The 22,145-nt window shown below is 29.7% G+C and overlaps 1 protein-coding gene across 1 annotated transcript in view; it reads right to left on the bottom strand.

Annotated features, from left to right (window-relative positions):
• Positions 1-19,708: 19,708 nt before the first annotated feature.
• The window catches only part of LOC132718408 (chromodomain-helicase-DNA-binding protein 5-like), a 49,663-nt gene continuing 47,226 nt past the window's right edge, over positions 19,709-22,145 (bottom strand). The window contains exon 42 of the mRNA XM_060702102.1: positions 19,709-19,800. The gene's annotated coding sequence lies outside the window, so the exon portion shown is untranslated. The remainder of the gene's footprint in view (positions 19,801-22,145) is intronic.

The following is a 22,145-nucleotide window of genomic DNA, read 5'->3' as shown; positions in this document are numbered from 1 at the left end:
CCGAGACAAGTTATAGTAATCAAATATATAGTTTATGTTGAAGAAAATTTCTATTTCAGAGTAACCATAATTAATTAATTAAATTTAATTCTAACATATAAGTTATTCTGCTTAACATTAAATATCAGACATATTGAAGTGTTTGTAGGAGATAACTTTTGTCCAGTGTGTTGAAATGCTTCTTCTGAGCTTAAACACGCTCCAACACCGACCGTTTGAAAGCAAAAATGCATCTATTTTGCATAAAAATCTTAAATGTTCTCAAATCAAGGAAAAAGCTTCTCTGAAGGAAAACGACACCACATACGGTTTTGTGCAGATTTAAGCTCTTGCTGATTTAATTGTCCACTGTTGCAGATGTTCAAGTCATTATAAAATATTATACATACTCGCAAGCAATTAGTTATAAAGAAATGTACAGTGCCTGGAAAGTTTCTACAAAAGATAGTCATTCAAAGTGCTATAAAGCTACCTACATTTTTGTCATCGAATGAATTTTTATACATACTTTATATACATATAAATTATAATCTAAATAATTTAGATACACTCTCTCTCTTGTTGTCTAATATCTTGAATGAATAGGAATGTCATCTATTTAAGATGTATGTGCAATAAATAAAGAAAAGTAAGTAAGTTCCAGATTAAATACAAGAGATTTCAATAACCATAAAACAATCTCTCTGTAATATTTCTTCGTAAATGCCTCTACATGGAATTCAATGAAATATTAGAATTGAAATTGTCTGGAACTGTCCCTTGTGGTCTTTTTATCCAAATTAAATTGGTATTAAATCTAAACAAATACACTGTAGAAGAAATTAAAACTTACAAAAGAAATGAAAACATTCATTTATCACTGTAAAAGTCTTCTAATTTACTTATACAAACGGATAAATGTTCCGTGTTAAGAAGATTATCCAATATATCTTTACATGAGAAGACCACGTGTATAGTGTCTAAATAATTTGTTTGTTTTTTTTTTGCCTCAGGGCTTTTCAGTTTAAAATGTGCAGATAATTTGCTCTGAAGTTTTTCTGCAAAATATGTTGTTTTAGTGATATTATAGTAATAATTTTTATATCAAATGGAAATTTAAAAAATAGTGCATTAGATGGTGAAATATAATGAAAAATAAATAAAGATTTATGGAGATATTTGATAAAGAAAATTTTTTCTATTGTTTGAAATCATTTGCTTTTTGGATTATGTACATGGTGTAAGACTTTATTTTACCTGGATTTTTACCTGTAATTGTAAGGATAATGGATTAAGCTGGATTAAGCTGGACTATAATTTATCACATACAAAGGAATTCTAAGGATACAATTGGACAATAATAGATACTACACTTTGAATAATTGTTTAACAGTAAACTTTGACAGCAAGGATAAGAATTGATAAAATGTCTAGTAAGGGTCAAGGATCAGGACAAGGGTCAAAGGACAACTCTACTGGTACAAAATTTAAAACATCAATGAAGGGGAACACAGGAAAACAACCTCCAGCTAAAAGAGCAATTTCAGAAGTAAGTAATGACAGCACATTAAGTAATGACAGCATGAATATGTCATTAATACAAAATCAGCTAGACTTAATGTCAGAAAATCTTGAAGAGCTTAAAGGAGACTTAAAAGGTATCATAAAAAAAGAAGACATAGAATCAATAATTTCAAGATCAATCACAAATGCCATGACCCAATTACAGCAAAAAATGGAAATCATTATAAAAAAAGAGATTCAAGAAAAAACTAAAGAGTTAAATGACAAAATAAGTTCACTTGAGTTTGAAAATAATCATTTGAAGGAAAGTCTGACAAAAACAAAGACAGAGACCGGAAAAAGGCTAAGCACAATAGAAGAAAGAATATCTCAAAATGAAAAAGCTGTCAAAGATGCCAACAAAAAAGCAAATCATAATGAACAGTACTCCAGAAAAAATAACATAAAAATAATGGACATAGCTGAAGATAGAAATGAAAATATCCAAATATTGACAGATAAAGTAATAAACCTTCTGCAACAAAAAGATGTCAAACTCGAGAAAGAAGAAATAGCAGCTATCCACAGACTACCTTCAAGGAATCACAAAATAAGACCTGTCTTAATAAACACAATCAACAATGATGCCAAGTCCAAAATAATGAGGAAAAGGAAAACCATGAAAGACGCAGGACACAAGCTGGTAGATGATGTTACAACATTAAACTCTGGTTTAATAAACCGTTTACTGTTGCACCCTTCAATAAAAAGTGCATGGTTCTTTAATGGATCTGTCTATGGACTAACTGAAATGGATGAAAGAATAAAATTTGACTTGTATGACAATATTAATGAAGTGATAAAAACTTTCAGAGAAAAGAAGACCCATGTAAAGACAACATCTACAAGATAAATGTATCATAGACAGGACGAAGAGAACAGATGAAATATATATGTAATTATAGACTAAAATATAATGATTTCTTTTTTTTTCAGTTGTTTTCAAAAAATTAATGTGTCCAGCAATTAAAGACAATTATTTAAAAAGTTAAAATGTACATATTTCTAGATTATTTTTTCAATAAATTCTTATGTTGATATTAGCAAAAATGGCTACATTTAAGTAGCTTTTTAATATATTTATAACTAAGTGATTTTCTAAGCAGGTGATAGTTAATTCTTAATAACATGCTATACCTATATACATGTAAATTATTTAGTTATTTATAGAATATTGGAAAATTGTATTATCATATAAGGCCATTTCATGCTATAAATGATAAATCCTATTTGCCAAGTAATGCTTAAAATAGATTTGTGGATTGAAGACCTTGACAATTTATAAATTCTTGTATAAAAATTGTCTATATTTTTAAATGCAATAATTGTTATTTTGATCTGGCAATAGGTATATTTATTAAATAAATGGTCTATATCTTAAATAAAGTACTTGTTATTTTGAACTGGTAATTATATATTCATAAAACTTGTGAGTGAAATATGGATGAAATAAACACTTACTTTTATTTTCATCTTTTCGAAATAGAAATCTTATTTGATTCATTATCATATGATATTTGTGTGTATTCATGTATCACTTTTAATGATACTGTAAAGAATTCCAATTTCTCTATATACAAAAAACCTGTCCAGTAAGTATTTAGTTTTGCTGCTGGTTAACATCTATCCCTCGCCTTTATCGGGAGGGAGTTTTACTTTCAGTGGGATGGTTAGACTCACTGGGTAAAATATGGTATACAATATCCTGTGAGGTTGCCAGTAGTAATTCTATTACTGCTATGATAGAGAAATATTGACTTATTACTTATAACATTATTTTTTGTCTAATATTTACTCTAAGTTTCATATTACACTTTATGTTACCATGATCACATGATGTTATAATTGTTTTATTTATCTATTTGCATAACAAAGTCTAAATAAAACATATTCTCTGTTCTATATAATTTACAGAAAATTCAGTTTGTTAAATTGTTTATGAATAAAACATTTGTTTCTGTTTTTCATTTGTTTACTTGTGAATACCACAACAAGTGAAAATTGTTTGTTTTATACACCTCTAAGAGAATGAATCACACGTTTATGAGAAAATCTTTGATATCCTCTAATTTATAATTTTCATTCATTGAATGTGTTATTCATTTAGAAATAACAATGAAAAAGAATGTTTCAATTTTTGATATAATTAGATGAAACATAAACATAGTATGCATCTTCTACAAAAAAAATTTTCTTCCATAAGTAAATTTTACTTGTTTATTGGCAAAATGTATTTCTTTCTTTATATACAAGCACATTTTTTTATATTTTTGAGGTCAATATGTTATTTAGAAGTGTTTCTCTGGGTCCATGTACATATTGTATTTACTTTACTTAAGTGTAGCTATGTATATTGTAGATATAGTGTTGAATGTATTATTGTAAATATTAGTTATGAGTAGTCTTAATATTTTCTCTTACAATTGTCGAGGTTTACACGATAGTATCAAGAGAAAAGATGTTTTAGATTTATTTCAGTCAAAAAAGCTGATATTCTCTGCCTACAGGAAACACATTTTATAAAAGAAATTGAAAAAAAAATTATTCTGAATGGAATGGTTTATGTTTTTACAGCCATGGTAGGTCTAATGCCAAAGGTGTGGCTATTTTATGCAGAAAAGGTTTAGATATAAAAATTAATTCTGTTAAAACTGATGATTCAGGAAATTTCATAATTTTACAAATAATGCTTGATTCTATAAATTTCACATTAGTTAATATTTATGCGCCAAACATAGACAGTCCTAGTTTCTTTAAAAACATTTTTGATACTTTAGATTCTTTTGATGATAATGACTCTCTAATTATTTGTGGAGATTACAACCTTGTTCAAAATCCTGACATAGATTATTATAATTATAAATCAAAAAACAATAATGTAAAGGCAAGAAATTTTTTAATAAGTATTATTGAAGAAAAAGACCTTATTGATCCCTTTAGAGAACTGCATGGTAATATGAAAAAATATACATGGAGACGAACCAACCCTATACAACAAGGTAGACTAGATTTTTTCTTATATCAAATAGTTTATATCAGTATGTACGAAAATGTGATATTGACATTAGTTATAAATCTGATCATTCAATAATATTTTTAGATTTTTGTTTTAGTTCTGTAAGTCATGGAAAAGGTTTATGGAAATTTTTGATCAACAGTGTACCATGTGACTAAAAACGGTGTCCCAATGAAGAATTTGTTTGAAGCAAAATAAAAATAACATATAAGTTTGTGAGTGACAGCAAATATATCATCCCTTGTAAAAATACTGTTGAATATTTGTTTCGGGAAAATATTGTTACTTTTACTCACTATGTGTTATTTACAATGGTTAAATGTGTTTAAAACGAAAGTTATCCGAAAAAAAGCGTTCAATCTTCCGAAATAGGAATGTCATCCTTTTGTTTTAATATTTTATCTAATACTGGTTCGGCAGTATAAGCTGCTGAATGTCTCTTTTAGAAAAAATCTTTGTTAAGCCAGGTGACATGCTTTTTATATAAATACTTACACATATGTTTGTAACCGTTCATGTAAAAAGGATGGCTAGTCAGATTATGCGTTGGACACCTTGATTAGGCCGCGTTACATATTTGCTAACAACGTACTCATGTGCCATCTAATATCGTCGTTTTTTCGGCCATGAGCTGGTGCCTTAATTTCAAGCATACGTATTCTAAACATGTATAATTTTTAACATAACTCAATACTGCAATTTTTATATTATGCGATTAAAATTAGCGAAAATGCAGAATGAGCCTTATTCAAATATATTCTCACTCGATCTTTTTCAAAAATTGGTAATACAATAGTATACACTTGAAGTCACGAGCAGACTACCCGTAAGGCCCGTCGACATCAGGGCGTCGTCTTAAAGATTAATCAAATTTACTTGTTTAATATTGCATTCCACATTGACAATTCATTTATTCTACACTTATAATTATTAAAGAATTATGTTCAGAATGATTGAAGTGGAATGTTCTAATTGTTTAAACATATTGAATATCAACACTTTTTCTTAATACAACCAAACTGGAATTTTCAGCGAAAATAAGTTTGTTGACATTTTGATCTGATTTAACTAATCTGGATTTCTCCTTCAATTCCCAGACATTATATTGTAGGTCTCGTATCATTTTCAGCCCTACAACTTTAGAAGATTACAGTAAATCCTCGTCAAAGTGTCAACATCAAAGTTTAAAACACACGAGAATACAAATATTGTCAATTTACGCGAAAATTGCCTCAAAGTGAGTCATTTGTCTTTATTCTGTATTAAAGAAAATATTATATATGTGCTTAGCGTTGTCCCAGAACGTTGTCCTAGAATTGCCACTGAACACTAATTAGATTATTTTTACCATAAAAGGAAATAGCACTGACTACAACGTGTATCATTACAGTCAACATCTTTGCATAAACTGGTAACCAAAATTTGTATTCTATCTTTGAAAAAGCTTATGATATTGAGACGTTTTCTTGATTTTCGATTGCTGGATTATTTTCGATACCGTTTCCCTTTGTGAAATATCGGTTTATTCATACCAGTCTTTCAATTTACATTAAGGTTAACTTTGCAAATGATTTAAATACGAATAAATACAGAGACAATTTATAGTAATCAAATAAAAGTTTTTGTTGAAGAAAATTTCTATTTCAGAGTAACCATAATTAATTAATTAAATTTAATTCTAACATATAAGTTATTCTGCTTAACCATAAATATCAGACATATTGAAGTGTTTGTAGGAGATAACTTTTGTCCGGTGTGTTGAAATGCTTCTTCTGAGCTTAAACACGCTCCAACACCGACCGTTTGAAAGCAAAAATGCATCTATTTTGCATAAAAATCTTAAATGTTCTCAAATCAAGGAAAAAGCTTCTCTGAAGGAAAACGACACCACATACGGTTTTGTGCAGATTTAAGCTCTTGCTGATTTAATTGTCCACTGTTGCAGATGTTCAAGTCATTATAAAATATTATACATACTCGCAAGCAATTAGTTATAAAGAAATGTACAGTGTCTGGAAAGTTTCTACAAAAGATAGTCATTCAAATTGCTATAAAGCTACCTACATTTTTGTCATCGAATGAATTTTTATACATACTTTATATACATATAAATTATAATCTAAATAATTTAGATACATTCTCTCTGGTTGTCTAATATCTTGAATGAATAGGAATGTCATCTATTTAAGATGTATGTGCAATAAATAAAGAAAAGTAAGTAAGTTACAGATAAAATACAAAAGATTTCAATAACCATAAAACAAACTCTCTGTAATATTTCTTCGTAAATGCCTCTACATGGAATTCAATGAAATATTAGAATTGAAATTGTCTGGAACTGTCCCTTGTGGTTTTTTTATCCAAATTAAATTGGTATTAAATCTAAACAAATACACTGTAGAAGAAATTAAAACTTACAAAAGAAATGAAAACATTCATTTATCACTGTAAAAGTCTTCTAATTTACTTATACAAACGGATAAATGTTCCGTGTTAAGAAGATTATCCAATATATCTTTACATGAGAAGACCACGTGTATAGTGTCTAAATCATCTGTTAAACTCCGCGGCATCTTTGCATCTGCTTATAAAACTTATGCTTTAACAACTTTAACCACATCTGTACTGCAGTATGGTTAACGATCAAAATTGAATAAATTAATCAATTGAAAGATTAACTAAAATCTATGTTATGAATGATAGAAGGTACAAGAAGGTTCTATTTGGTTTGAACATACTAAATATCCAAACGTTTTGAAACAATACGTATTGCCATTATCTCAAATCTCCCTCATTGAATTTTCATAAAGTAGTTTACTTATTATGATGACCAGATTTCAACTGTGGACACAAAGCTGAGATGGGTTTTTTTTTCAATCTTTATTTCTAAAAACTGAATTAATTTATTGAGAGTCCCTTAATTATCATTTAAAGCTCTTACTGTCGAAATTCTCATCGTTGACGACATCAAAGCTTAAATAAATCGATATTAAAAATAGTGTCAATTTACGTTATAATTGTCTTAATACGTGTCATTTGTCTTTATCTAGTGATGTAAAAAATATAATATACATGTATATTGCATTACCATCACGATGAGTTTAGGCAGAATAAATTGCGTGTAACACCAACAGACACTGACTGATTGAAATGTGGACTTTCAAGTGGTTTATTAGTACAAACCCTCAGGTGTCTTCCATTGCATATTTAAGATTTTGCATAGACAAAGATTCAGTGCTCAAGAAAAATAACCCCGTTACGCTTGTTTTTGGAGTTTTAACCCTTTGTTTTTTTATTTGGTCACATTTTTTGGTCAAAAATGTATCAGTCAAAATGGTGTATCTACATGATTGCACTAACTGTCTCTAGATCAGAATGAAACATGCATTATATGATTCTATTTGATATGTCTACGATTGATAATTTCAAACAACAAGACCGTTTTGAAATGGGGAACTTTACGAAACGTGTATCAGTAAAGCGTAGGTAAAGGTTGTGGAAAATCAACTAACATGCAAAGCTCGTAATAATGTCTAGGAATACAGTACACCTTCAGATAAAACTATCGTAGAGGTTATAGCAGAAAGCCAATGAAGATAACTAGTCACCAATATAACATTTTAGAGTACAGGTGTTGCACATTTCTATTGTTAACTGGCTACCAATTCCAATGCATGCAATCTTAAACTATACTAAGATATACAGAGATAAAGAACGATAATTCGATCGGAAATGTAGTTGTATATATAATCCGTGCCGATACAGATTTTCCACATTGCCTACTCAACTGTGCAAATATAATATTAAGACTGATTATTCATTAAACGTTATTCAATTTAGTTCTTCAGCAAAGTTCATATTATGATATAAGAACAATCTTCTTGCAAGAAAAATATATTTTAGTTGTACTCGCACATTCCACATGATAACAGGGAATAAACATAATGCACTGGAACCATTAAGTAGTATTTTACATGGCAGCTTGAAAGCTAGCCTTGATCACTTTTAACTTGACAGGTTCTACTGAAAAAGGCAAGAAAATGTTAATGAAATTTTGAGCATTATATTTGCAATAAATTGATACTGGAATCAAAATCGCTTAGAATATTTTATAATAACTTGTTTGAAACTTTCTGGAAAAGTTCCACTGGGACTTTTTCTGTCTTTAAAAATTGGCGATAAAACTTTATCTAGCTTAGAATTGTAAATTCTAAAGTTCAAGTTCTTTCCGAGACAGTAAAAGAATCTGGAAACAAAGTAATCCCTCGGAAGCAATGATCACAACAAAATTACATAAGAATTGCAGACTCGGTTTGATTGAGTATGTACATGAGGGATAATAAATAAGTGCAACATCCCTCACGCCAGAAAATGCAATAAAAGTGTGATAGATATGTTGTTGCATTTGTAATTGATTTAAAGGCTATTGGTTTTGGTAAACTTAAATTGTCTCGTTAAATGTCTTTATCGGATTTTGTATTGTGAAAAACTGAATAAAAATTTTATTTTCAGACAAAGAAAGGGTTAAAATCATAACAAGAAAAATAGCATCATATAACATGATGTTATTGGAAGTATTTTGTTGGTTTGCTTGTAACATTTGCAGGAGAATTGATAATCTATTACACATATAACTGCTCAATAGTAAACAAAGAGAGATAGAAAAAATAAATCGAAACTTACGACTGTGTTGTTATTGGCAGTATTCTGGTAGTTTGTTTGTTACATGTTCAGAAGAAATGATCTATCGGGCATAAACCTCTATAGATCTACATTTAACAGCGATTGACTAACCTCATGTCATGTTTGTTTACAATTTTCATTTTTTTTAATCGAATTATTATCATAGGCACTTGGTTTCGGGATAAAATAACCCTTTGAGAGGTTTGTAGAACTCAAATATAATTGAATGTTACAATTTTTTTAACGTAGATGTCTCTTTTCTAAAACCGTCATTTTTCCGATATTACTAAAAACACGTGTTTTTTTAGTAATATCGGAAAAATGACGGTTTTAGGAAAGAGACATCTACGTTAAAAAAATCGTTACATTCAATCAAATTTGAGTTCTACAAACCTCTAAAAGGCTTTTTATCCCGAAACCAAGTGCCTATGATTATTATTGACTTAATTCACAATCACATTTCTTTCTATGTTAAACAAAGAGTGAAACTTGATTTAATATCGTGACAAATTACGACTTATATTCCATATGACTGCTGCATACAGAAAGTACTAGGTACATGGGCTTTCACAGTTCTTTGTCTCATTCCTTTCTGTTTTATATGTGGAAAAAATGTACATGTATATAATTTTAATAAAATTTAATTAAAAATAAAATCAATTGTAAGCGTTTGATTGTTTCATCATATATACCTGTAGATATACCGGAACTTAATATTACTTTATCAAGAAGCACTGTATATCAGTTATTATACTCTTGAAGAAAGTGTATCATTAATTATTACATAAACAATTGCACGAGTAATTTTGTGAGCAATTGTTATTACATATAGTTATATATTAAGAGAAACTTCACAATAGTGTCGTTGAATATGAAGGCGAGTATATTATCTTCGCCAGACAGGTTTTCCCGATTGTCTATTCAAGTCTGCAAATATAGAATTGAGATTGATTGTCAATTAGACGTTTTTAACCTATTTCTTCTGCAAATGTTATATAATATAATGAAAATCCTCATGCCTGAAAACAATGCAGCTTTATTTCAGTTGTTTTCGCAAATACTGTTAGTTAAACAGTATTCCACATGATAACAGGGTACAAAGATTTCACACGATAGCTGTATACATTACATGATGACGGAATAGAAATGCTTTACATGAAATTCTAAAAGAAGTATTTAACACAATAACGGATAGAAATATTTCACACGATTACTTTAAGTAACTATATAACATGATTTACGGGAAGAGACATTCGCATTGTTAAAAGTAACATTACATGAAAATAGGGTAAAAACATTTCAAACGATAAATGTAAAGAAGTTCTTAGTAAGAAACACGGTAAATAACATTGAATTATCTGCAATAGTTCCAGAGGGATTTGTTTGATTGTTTGATAAATTTGCAATAAAATTGTATTTTAGAATTGTAAATGACATAGCTTAAGAATATTCCGAGATAATATGTCAAAAAATCCAATAGAACTGTGATATGATGCTGTTCTTGTAATTTATTTAAAGGCTATTGCTTTTTGAAAAATAAAATGGTCTAGTTCTTTTATCAGATTTATTTCGCGAGAAACAAACAATGACATGGTGAATAAGATTTTATATTTTCAGGAAATTATTTATTAAAAAATCGCAAATACGACGATGTTGTAATTGGAAGCGTTCTTTTAGAGAATTGTATGATAAATTGTAATCTATTAGACATTAACCTGTACACATATTTATTGAATACCCTATTGTCATCTTTGTTACCAATATTCATTTATATTCACTTTTAAAGTTGAATTGTTATTGACATGTTTCACAATTAAATTACTTTCTATGTAAAACAAGTCAGAGAAAACTTGATTTGTTATCGTGACAAAATATGATTTGTATTCCGTGTGTCTGATGCATTCAGAATGTAATGAAGTTTATTTGCATGACAAAATATTGGTTATCATTGAATTAGTGTTGATGCAGAAAGAAATATTAGAAGGAAAACTATTTATTGATTACACATGAATGATATATCTTAAAATGATAAAAACATCATATTTGTCAGAAAAGATTTTGAAAATGTTCATTGTTGTTTCAATGTGAATTTCATTTGCATAGTTATTCAAACGTAAGGGGCGGATGGCAAACCTGAAAACATTGGAGGATTTGTTTGGCTAAAGCTGTTATTCATGAGCTGCACGTAACTCTATAACCGCCTTAAACAGATTGGAACAAAATGAAACAACCACAAGCGTTTTTACGTGTCGCTGGTTTGTAGTTGCACTACTTTCTGTTTGATAATTCTAACTCATTCGGCACAGTTCTCAGATGAAGTACGAGATGATTGTTTAAACTAACACGCGATCTAAAATAACATTGCATAAAATAAATATTTGCCTAGAGCAAAACACCCAGAGAATTATTAACAGTATTAACTATCATGTTTTGGGCATCGACTATGTTAATCTGCGTACCTAAATGCATAGTTAGGCGGTAAAAAAACAAACTAAAAACATTACAATCAAATAGTAATAGCAATCAATCAATTTCGGTATTCATCTGAAGACATGTGTACATGGAAGTTATTGTGCTAAACCTTATATGTCAGACATAATATAAGATCTTTTTGTGCGGTGTGTTGAAATAAATTCAGCGATGTTTCTTGCCCTGTTAAGTTGCACCGACCGTCTGAAACGATAATACATGTATTAAGCGCAAAATCTTAAATGTGTGATATTTAAGTTCTTGCTTATTCAATTTTCCCTGTAACAGATAGCTTTCACAATCTGAACAGTCTTATTTTTACTTCTAGTTTATGTTTTATCATGTGATTTGGAATTCTTTAAACATTGTTGTTCCATATCTTCTTTTTTAACTTTTAGTAAAGAGACAGGTTAACAGAAAAAAATGTCCATTTTCCGTATTGGCGCAGGACAAAAAAGAAAAAGCAAATCGCCCTTTACAAATTCTTAAATGACTTATTATTTTATAGGCCAGTAAACTTCATGAAAATCAGGTCTGGCGTATCATGATTCTGAATTATCTGCCATTCAAATAAGCAACAATTCAAATTCATAGGCATACAACTCAAAAAAGTGTTCGTTTCACCCAACTTTTCATTTCTTTAATTAACTTAGATGCAGTAAAGAAAATAAAACTATCTTTAACACATCAATGACGTTATATAAGAAACAACGGGGGATTTTCACATTTTACACAACAATAACAGATAATAATCATGTTTCCATTCCCCATACTGCCGTATAAATAGCAATTAGCATTACAAATATCACCTATTGTTTCAGTGGTCTTTCCTTATTAGTAATTTCGGTTGTGACTCAGCATAACAAATGACCAATGTATATATTTTGTTTGTATGTTTAATTTGCAGATTTATTCGAATGTGGTCGCCGCAAATAGCAAACCAACGATCGCTTCAAATAAACATTTTTGATCAACAAGATTCAGTCCTAACACCGTCTCTATCATATTTAGCGTTCGAAATGAAACATTTGTATATTGAAACTTCTGCACATTATAGTGTTAGAGAAATGTCATATAATATATATATATATATATATATATATATATATATATATATATATATATATATATATATCAATGATTTACTCACTTAATTAATAATTTTTATGTTAGACAAATGGACACTTAAAAGTCCATTATACCGGTCGAAAGTAAATTGAAAATGTTATAAAAATCATTTTAAAATATATGTACACCCTTTTAGAAATACAAAAGAAACATTTTAACTGAATAAAAAAGAAAATATGTTATATATACCTGTACGCTAACAAACTTCAAGATGATATAATCTGGTCAACAGGTGTTGCTTAAAAACATTTAAAGTTTTAATTCCAAATTTGATCAACATATATTTCATGAACAAAAACACAATTTCAGAAAAATTTGGAGGGTTTCTACAACAGATGGTTAATCAGTGTCATTAAGTTACCTAGAATTTTGTCATCATATGAAAATTTATACAAACTACATATATATACAACATAATTTGAATAACTAATATGTAAACTATCTTGTTTTCTAATATCTTAAATGACTTGATGATCAAATGGAAATGTCATCTATATAAGATCTATGTGTAATAAATAAAGAAAAGTAAGTAAGTTACAAATTAAATACAAGGGATTTCAATAACCATAAAACAATCTCTCTCTCTGTAATATTTCTTCGTAAATGCCTCTTCATGGAATTCTATGAAATATTAGAATTAAAATTGTCTGGAATTGTCCCTTGTGGTGTTTTAAGCTATGTTAAAAATCTAAACAAATTTCACTGTAGAAGAAAAACGAACATACGAATGAAATGAAAACATTAATTTATCACTGTAAAACTCTCCTATATTTGCTTTGTCAAATAGATAAATGTTCATTTTAAAGAAGATTATTCAATTTATCTTAACATGAGCAGACCACGTGTTTAAATCAATGCTTTTCCAGTCGGTTAAGCTCCACGGCATCATAGCATCTTCTTAAAGAACTTATGCTTTAACAACTTTTACCAAATCCGTATGTTTAACCATCAAATTTGAATAAAATCATCAATTAAACTAAAAAGTATGTTTTTAATTATAGAAGGTACAAGAATGTTATTTTTGGTTTGAACACACTCAATATTAAAATTTTATGAAACAAAACGTGTTGCAGTTATCTCAAATCTGTCACGTTGAATTTTCAGAAAATAAAGTTTACTTATATGTTGACCATTAATCTTCATTTTTACAAAAACTTGAGAGTCCCTGACAATTTCAAGCTCTTACTGTTGAAATAATCAACAGTGTCGACATCAAAGCTTGAATAAAGCGGTAATACAAATATTGTCAATTTATGCTACAATTGCCTTAATGTGTGCCATTTGTCTTTATTCACTGGTACAAAACGTATCATATATTCCCAGAATTGCCCCTAAACGCATCATATCTTAACATTATGTCAACAATAAAGGGAAATAAAACCGACTGCAATATTAAATGGGTATCATTACATTCAGTCGGACAGGAAAATTGTTATTTGAACAAGTGTACTACAATGTATCTTTGAAGAAAAGTGGTATATTTAAATAAGCCAATATCTTAAACATTGATTCATTAAAATTTTGGCTTCCCTTCCATGAAATATCGGTTTATATATTTTAGTTATTTACATACATGATTATACTAATTACATGTTTAATCATAAATTAATTCTAATCAAATATAAAATGTTTGGTTGAAGGACCTTCAAGTGTATATGAAATTTAATTTCGTTTTTCATCCAAAGGTAAGTCCTCCGTAGCAAATAGAAAAATGTCAGACATATATTATAAGTTATAAAGATTATTGACAGGTTTTACGGTCCTATATTAACGGTTGTTTGTATATAAAATCCGAGTCACTAGGCGATTGTTATATTGCAAACAACAGTTTATATATAGAATTTAGAATTATGGAATTTATAAAACAGCAGACTTCCCTTTTTCGAGAAAAGAGATTTCTTCAAAATTGATAGCAGTCGTGTATATTATTAGCTTTAAAGATTTTCGACAGGTTATATTGCCCTTTATATTTTACGGTTGTTTGGAAATATAGGCGAGAGTTATATTGCAAACAACCGTTTACATACGTCCATGTAACCAGTCAGAAATATTTAAAACGAATTTATTTAGCAAGCATTTTTAGAAAACAAGAGGGCCATGATGGCCCTGGATCGCTCACCTGACACAACCGCATCCAAGCAATGTCTTAAACAAGCACCATGACCAAGTTTGATGCGACTGAGTCAAATATGTGACCTCTAGTGTGTTATAAAGATTTTTCAATATTTGGGCAATGTGACCTAATTTTTGACCGGACACGACCCATCAAAACAACCTTCCTGACCAATTTCCAGGAAATTTGGATGAAAACTGCAGCCACTAGAGTGTTAACAAGCTTTTTCTATTTTTAGCTCCTGTGACCTTGTTTTTGACCGGAGATGACCCATCTTCGAACTTGACCTAGAAATCATCAAAACAACTTTCCTGACAAATTTCCAGAATGTTTGGATGAAAACTGCAGCCTCTAGAGTGTTAACAAGCTTTTTCTATTTTTAGCTCCTGTGACCTAGTTTTTGACCTGAGATAACCCATCTTCGAACTCGATCTGTATTTCATTGAGACAAACATTCTAACAAAGTTTGATGATGATCCAATCAAAACTGTGACTGCTAGACTGTTAACAACCCAATTATTAGAGTGTTAACAAGCTTTTTCTATTTTTAGCTCCTGTGACCTAGTTTTTGACCGGAGATGACCCATCTTCGAACTTGACCTAGATATCATCAAAACAACCTTCCTGACAAATTTCCAAAATATTTGGATGAAAACTGCAGCCACTAGAGTGTTAACAAGCTTTTTCTATTTTTAGCTCCTGTGACCTAGTTTTTGACCGGAGATGACCCATCTTCAAACTTGACCTAGATATCATCAAAACAACCTTCCTGACAAATTTCCAGAATATTTGGATGAAAACTGCAGCCACTAGAGTGTTAACAAGCTTTTTCTATTTTTAGCTCCTGTGACCTAGTTTTTGACCGGAGATGACCCATCTTCAAACTTGACCTAGATATCATCAAAACAACCTTCCTGACAAATTTCCAGAATATTTGGATGAAAACTGCAGCCACTAGAGTGTTAACAAGCTTTTTCTATTTTTAGCTCCTGTGACCTAGTTTTTGACCGGAGATGACCCATCTTCAAACTTGACCTAGAAATCATCAAAACAACTTTCCTGACAAATTTCCAGAATATTTGGATGAAAACTGCAGTCACTAGAGTGTTAACAAGCTTTTTCTATTTTTAGCTCCTGTGACCTAGTTTTTGACCGAAGATGACCCATTTTTAAACTTGACCTAGATATCATTAAAACAACCTTCCCGACAAATTTCCAGAATATTTGGATGAAAACTGCAGCCTCTAGAGTGTTAACAAGATTTTTCTATTTTTAGCTCCTGTGACCTAGTTTTTGACCCGAGATAACCCATCTTCGAACTCGAACTGTATTTCATTGACACAAACATTCTGACAAAGTTTGATGATGATCCAATCAAAACTGTGACTGCTAGACTGTTAACAACCCAATTGTTGACGACGCACGACGACGGACGCCGGACATAGCCCCATCACTATACCTCACCTTGACCACTTCGTGGTCAGGTGAGCTAAAAAATGAGATGTTTTCATATGAAAGCAGCCGTGTAATAAATATCTTTTTATACACCTACTGAAATACACTCAAATCTTGAAGCGCGATTACTCTTCAACGGATAGAAAAATCCGTGTGATGTTAGTGACAAATACCGTTCCATATATGGAAGTGCAGGAATATTTTTCAAGTTGGCTCCCATTTTAGCTGTGTGTTACGTAAGATTTGGAAACGGGAACCAAAACTATTAAAGGCGTGGCCTCTTTTGCAAAAATAACTTAATCATCCGTCATTCGTGACAGCTTAAATAACTTAGAGAAGTATATAATTTTTGTCTTAAAACGTGAAAGTATATGATAAAGGGCAGGGTCTTTCAAAATCTATTTGAAAGACCCTGTATTGTCCAACAACATTGACCTGGCACTCTTGCATTTGACCCTGTAGTCGGTATATTCCGTAAACGTTACGATCTACTTGTAAATCGATATGAATGTAAATATCCAATTGTTAAAATGATGTAAATTAAAATTCCCTCTTAGCGCAGTTGTTAAAGAGTTTACACATGTAGAATGTAGACGTAGACTGGTAGGTTCGAATCCTATTTCAGCGATTATTTTTTTTTTTTTTTGAAATTGCCATTCTCTTTAATTTCTAATAATTGAAAACCTTATTGTGTGTACTATTTAAGTAGAATTTTTAATAACTGCTTTTGTAGCATGTATGTGCTAAAGCATATACGATTGTATAATGTCACAAAAAGAACCGTTGGAAGATACTGTAATGAAATAAGACACAATTGTGCATAAAAACACCACTTAAAAGGCATTATAAAACCAGGTGTAGTAAAACGATTTCAAATTAATTCTTGCAATTAAGTTTTAAAAAAATTATATCGTGGTGTTGGTTAGGTATCGAACCAGAGACCATCAGATCGGTAGTCCAACATGTATACCAATACACCACACCTCACTGACGAGTGAAGATAGCAAAAATATCGATATATTCCATAGGTAATAGTCAATGTTTATCCATATGACCTTTCCGAAAATTAATGAAGTGCCAGGTCAATATTGTCGGACAATAAAGGGTAATATTGTTGTAGAAGCTTTCCGATGTCATGTATTTTCCTAAAATTATATCCCGCTCGACCTTCGGTCCATTCCAACGCTGGCCGTAGCAAAAAACAAAGCCTCAGAAAGCAACTTCAACATTATGTTCCGTATTTATTTGCACACATGTTATTTTATTTGCTTTCATGTCTCTAATATTTAAACTTCATAATAAAAACGGTATTTGCGTTTTTGTTCATAATGAATGCACTCGCCAAACGGACGTGCAATTTTTCTCGCTATAGCTTTTGTTGGTCATTTAGAAGGTCGACTTTCCAGCTTTTCTGTGGGAAATACCACTGGTTCGTTTGCCATGAGTTGCTCCAAAGACAAACCACCGACATTCTGTACACATATACATACATGTATTCCGGCCTGTATTTACATCAAATATGTGTATTATAAAACAACGAGCCTGACCATAATATATTTTACCGTAGGTTATGAAAAATAATTAACGTATAAGACTCTAGTTGGTAACAATAAACTGTGACATTTAAACTAATTACATTGAAAAAGCTAGATATTCTCCATATGGACAAGAGAAACAGAATTCGTTTATAATGCAGTTAAAAATTTTTGCTTTCTTAGTTTAAAAACATTGACAATTAAATTTAAAAAACCATACAAAAAAACACCAAAAAAAAAATTTTGGAACCCCAAACAATTACAAAAAACTTTCCCATTTTTGTTCACCCAAAGGGCAAAAATGCCATCCCATACAACAAATTGCTTACAAATTTCAAGGAAATTTTTTAAATGAGGTAAACCTTTATCAAATTTTTAAAAAATTACTATGATTTTTTAAATTTCATTTAGGACCGTCGAAATTTTAAATTCAATGAAAAAAAGTTTAAACTGAGGAAATACATTAAATAGGGTGTAAGGCAAAATTAACAAGTTTATTTTTCTTAAAAGAAAGGCAAAAATTTGAAAACTGTGTTGATAAGACAACATTTTACTATTATTACATTAACATATCAAGTTTCTAATTAACACTTACCTCTTGAAAGATTCTAACTTTTAAAGTGGAACCAAAATATAATTATATACCAAAACGGTAACAATGTTACATAAAAATAAGTTTAATTAACAAATGACATATTGTTATATTGTATATATGGAATGCTTTGAGCACTATGGTGAAATATATTATCATAAATTTTATTTTAGCATGGGTTGGTAAACACCAAATGTTCAAAAATTTCCCAAAGATGCTTTACTATATGTTATACGAAACTTTAAAATGAAAAGCATTTTCCAATGCTAAAATTCAATTCTAAAAATAATCATTGTAAAAAAAAAATGTAAAAATCCCTTTTTTAATTGGGAACAAGTTTTTAATTTTATAAGTTTAAATGATTTAAATAACATGAATAAATGGGGAAAAACAGAAGGAATATTTCCAAAAATTTCCCTCTGACTAAAAATTTGAACCAAATTATTTTCAATAAATGAAAACACATAATTGTCTTTTTTTAAAAACTTTAAAGTTTAAAGTTTTGAATTGGGTAAATGTTTTTCTCCCCATTTGGGGTAAAAGGGTAATTTTATTTGTAAATAATTTTACCTTATCTAATTTTGGGTTAAAAACAACACTTATTGATCTATTTAAAATACAATCTGGGTTTTAATTATTAAAATGCTTTTTTATTAGTTTTATAAAACACTTTTGTATGTGAATTATTTTTTTTTGGGTATCTCTAAAAAGGTCATCTTCTATTAAAAGAGTCGTGAGCTTTGAACTGGAAACCTTCCATTATAATGAAACACCAGAAACAAAACTTAAGCACCAAGCATGTCTCTGTTCACAAGTTATATAAACTATTTGTCACAAGTTATATAGACCAATGTACACAAGTTATATAGACTGATGTACACAAGTTATATAGACCAATGTACACAAGTTATATAGACCAATGTACACGATTTAACCCACAATATTAATGCAAAATTAATAATTTACCAACGCACCTATAAAGATTTTTATCATAAATCCCTCAAATACTTTCATTACCTTCTAACTATGCCTTAAACACTTGAGCGATTATCAGTTTTATAGAGAGATACAAAAAACACTGTTAGTTTGTTTCTATTTTCACAGAATCACTTCTTCCTGGAATTTTTAAAAGTGAAGTCATATGTAAGTTATACAAGTCTGTATCTCATGTTGGCGTCTGGCGGCCGTTTCCATGTTTATACACCATGTCTTCACTCTACAACAATACAATCACCATCTTGTTTTCCTTCCTTTTTCTTTGTATGATCTGAAAGAACAACAACAACAACTGTTAAAATAAATGTTGGAATTGTAATCAAGCAGTATACTACAATATGTAGTGAAATTATCTATATTCCATTATACATGCTTAAAAAATTCAACAAGTGTTAATTTGAAATAACCAGAGAAGCGTATATTATATGACATAGAATAAATTCTATTTGTATATGATTATATATTATCAATTTTAAAAAAAAATTAACTTCAAGAATGAATATATAGCCTGTAAGATAAACAGAAATCCTTACTATATCATTATATGTTTTATATTGTATAATGTCTTTTTAATAATTAAGAATGGTTCAAAATTTATAAAGTTAAAATGAAGATAAAAAAAAAAACAATAAATTATCAATTCTAATCAGTTTTTTATAAATCATTTACACTAACATATCTTCAGGTTTAAGGTTGTATATAATGAAATCTAACTTCATTCCTACAAAAAAGATGTAATAATTCACACATAAAATCACTGAGAACTGTGCCACTGTGTTTTATATATCGGATAAACTATATCCATATGCTGAATGTATTTCTTTTTAGATATACTTTTAATCAAAATCACACATCTTTTCTACATGCTTTCATGCCAACCATGTACATTGCCAGTATAATCATGCTTTTCTTGGAATAGAAATATGCAGAAAAAATGTAACGTTTGTTAAGTTATATTACATTGTTCATTGAACTATCTATGGCTTTCAGCTTTAATACGTTTGTACAAGTCAATTAAGTGAATATTAATTCTACTAATTAATTAAATGATAATATATTTGTTCCAGTCAACTAATTGAGTGATATTTGTACATGTCAGTTACATTCAGTGACATTTGTTTCTGCAAATTTGGTGTACCAGTCAATAAAGGGAGTTATATTCAAATCAGTCAATTAAGTGAGTGATATTTGTACCAGTCAATTAAGTGAGTTTTATTTAAATCAGTCAATTAAGTGAGTGATATTTGTACCAGTCAATTAAGTGAGTTATATTCAAATCAGTCAATTAAGTGATTGATATTTGTACCAGTCAATTTAGTGAGTTTTATTTAAATCAGTCAATAAGTGAGTGATATTTGTACCAGTCAATTAAATCAGTCAATTAAGTGAGTTTTATTTAAATCAGTCAAATAATTGATTGATATTTGTACCAGTCAATTAAGTGAGTTTTTTTAAATCAGTCAAATAATTGATTGATATTTGTACCAGTCAATTAAGTGAGTTTTTTTAAATCAGTCAATTAATGAGTGATATTTGTACCAGTCAATTAGGTGAGTTATATTCAAATCAGTCAATTAAGTGATTGATATTTGTACCAGTCAATTTAGTGAGTTTATTTATACCAGACAATTAAGTGAGTATTATTTGTACCAGACAATTACTATAGTAAGTGACAGACATTTGTACCAGCCAATAAAGTGAGTGATATTTGTACCGGTCATATTAACTTTAATACAGGAATGTAAGCTTGAAAGAATTCAGTCAAAGACACACTATTGATCATAATTTTATAATTAGAGAATAAGACAGCAATATCACACATGTATATATAGCTACAAAGACAAGGTTAAAGGTTTACGATGGATTATAGAAGAAAATGATGATACTGTCAGGAAAGTGTTAATTTGGTATATATATGTAACTATGTACTTGAGTTAGAGTACAACATAAATACATTATAAAACACACATTATTTCCCAAATCTTTGAAGCAAATTTTGAAGGAAAAAAAAAGCATTAAATATAGCGAAAAGTCTTTGCAAATTTCAAATTTACTGTAGATTAAAAAAAACATATGTGGGAAATAAGACTGAGCCGCGCCATGACAAAACCAACATATTGTGTTTGCGACCAGCATGGATCCAGACCAGCATGCGCATCCGCACAGTCTGATCAGGATCTATGCTGTTCGCTTACAAACCCTATAATATGTAGAGAAACAGATAGCGAACAGCATGGATCATGATCAGACTGTGCGGATGTGCAGGCTGGTCTGAAACCATGCCGGTCGCAAACACATTACATTGGTTTTGTCATGGCGTGGATTGTATGTGGGAAATAAGTATGTTTTAAGATGTGTAATATAAATAAACTACTCTACAGTAGCGGCACACTAGCTGAACATATATGGTAAAATAGTGTACGTATAGGTCATACAGTCACCAAGCTTAGCATACATACCATATCCACAATTGTAAATTATTGACCATTTGCTACAAAACAACATGTTAACAGTTTGTTAATTTCCATCTCATGATCTCATCTAGAATGTTATTCAAGTTGGTATTTCTGATAAATTTTTGGAAAATGGCTATATATTAAAACTGTTTTAAGAGTA

The sequence above is a fragment of the Ruditapes philippinarum genome, unplaced genomic scaffold (genome assembly GCF_026571515.1).
Source record: "Ruditapes philippinarum isolate M1 unplaced genomic scaffold, ASM2657151v2 ctg7367_1_1_1_1, whole genome shotgun sequence".
NCBI lineage: Eukaryota > Metazoa > Mollusca > Bivalvia > Venerida > Veneridae > Ruditapes > Ruditapes philippinarum.
The sequence above is the reverse complement of the archived record's forward strand: the minus strand, read 5'-3'. Positions and strand labels throughout refer to the sequence as shown.